Raw genomic sequence first — 2,208 nt, 5'->3', positions numbered from 1 at the left:
ATTCCTCCTCTCTCTCACATTAACCTACCCACCTCCAACAATCACACACAGACCTTTTTCTCTCACCAATGCTGCCTAAAACGCCGGCGACTTCCATTCTCTCCGCGACGCCCTCAACAAGCGCATCTAAGACAACTGCTTCAACACGAAGTCCACCTTCGACTTACCTGGCATTGATTACCTGGCAGCTTCCATGAGCCCCAACAATGAGTCAATTGCAACGAGTGTTATTGTCTCCGGTGGCTACGAAGATGATATGGACGAAGGAGATGTCATAATCTACACTGGACAAGGCGGGTAGGCCATGAATTATAAAAAAAACATTCATTTAATATAAAAAAAAATCTTAATACTTAACAAAAGAAATATTCAGTTATATTTTAGCAAAAATAATTAAATATTTATAAAATTTTAAAAAAATATGAAATTCTTAAAGAAATAGAGACATTCACATTTGCAATACAAAAAAATTCGAAAAATATATAAAAGAACACACATTTAGTATGAAAAAGAAACATTCTAATACTTAGCAGAAGAAACATCCATATATATTCACTCGTAGAAATTTTGGATTCACCCAAAGGTATTTAGCTGATTTTTAGCTAATACCCTTCTGGTTCCCTAGCATTGTTGTTTTCAAAAAGAACTTTTATCTTTAGTTTCACTTTACTTTGTGAATTTTCTTTTGCACATTTTTTAAAGGGCAAAAAACTAGAATAAACCAAGGGAAGTTGCAAATTACCTAAATGAGCCAAAGTGAAATTCGTTTCTGCAATTAGCCAAACCCTATATTTATATAATTCGAACCAGTGTGGTTCGAACTCTATTCATGAGTAATTCGAACCAGGGTGGTTCGAATTACTAAGAGAGAAATTCATTCAAGTAAATCGAACCAGGGTGGTTCGAATTACTTGGGAGGAAAACGTAGCACATAATTCGAAACAAGCTGGTTCGAATTATATGGGGAGACGCTGCATCAAGTAATTCGAACTAGGCTGGTTCGAATTACACAAACTGAATTCGAACCAGTCCGGTTCGATTTAGTGGTAGACAGTGCAGTATATATATGGTTCTAAACGTGAGTTGCTCTCATAGAGGGTGTAATATGGCTAGTGAGGAGAGTTTTGTGGTTTTGGTTCACCATAGAGGATCCATTAAGAGGAAAACTCGCTCCGGTGTAAAGTTTACAGATAAGGATCCTCTCTGTATTGTTGTGAAACCAACGACGAGCTATGATGATCTTGTTAGATCTGTGCTGATGAAACTTGGTCTGGAAGGTGCGAAGCGAGTGAAGAAGTTTTTCTATCGCATTCCAATCACTGTCTTGCAGGATACGGTGAAGTATGATTGCTTCACGATTGGTAGTGATGAGGACCTGCAAGTCATGTTTCTATGTCGGAGGCAGTTTCCCGAGGTGAGGACACCAGAGTTGTTGGCAAAGTTGGTTGATGTGGTATCCAGCTCAGGGGGTTCGAACCGGAATGCCACCACTGAAGCAGCGACAGCCGGTTCGAGTTCCAGGCCTGCCAATGCTTCTTCGTCCGTCCCTGTGTACGAGCCAGCGGTCGAACCAGTCGCCTCCCCGTCTTTTGCTGTTGATCTGAATGATGGAGTAGGCAACGTGGTAGGATCAGTTGATATTCTGCCGAACGCTTTACAGGGAGTTCCACCGATTGGCGTCGGAGACGGAGTGTTGGGTGATGTAGAGGAGGACGACGTCGAGCCGGATATGATTGAGGATGACAGCGGCGACGAGGTTGGAGCGACTGAGCCTGCATTGGTAGTCGGTGGTTCTAGTTCTGGCACACAGCAGTATCCACCACATTTTTCCTCTTTTGACCTAGATGCCATGAGGCAAGAGGGTGTTTCAGGGCACTCTGTTGGATTCGGAGCTAGAGATGCTGAAGGGACTGCTGGTTTGACAGAGTTCCAGGTTGGTCAGCAATTTCAGGATAAAGACGAGGCCCTGTTAAGTGTGAAGACTTACAGCATCCGGCGAGGGGTACAGTACAAGGTTGTGGAGTCTGATCATCGCCGTTATGTGGGCAAGTGTTCTGAGTTTGGGAATGGGTGCACATGGTTGATTTGACTGAGTCTGCGGAAGCGCAAGGGCATTTGGGAGGTCAAGCGGTACAATTGACCTCACACTTGTCTTGCGACCTCCATCTCGAGTGACCACAGGAGCTTGGATTATCATGTGATTTCCGC

Source organism: Arachis ipaensis, chromosome B01 (assembly GCF_000816755.2).
Source record: "Arachis ipaensis cultivar K30076 chromosome B01, Araip1.1, whole genome shotgun sequence".
Taxonomy (NCBI): Eukaryota; Viridiplantae; Streptophyta; class Magnoliopsida; order Fabales; family Fabaceae; genus Arachis; species Arachis ipaensis.
The sequence above is the reverse complement of the archived record's forward strand: the minus strand, read 5'-3'. Positions refer to the sequence as shown.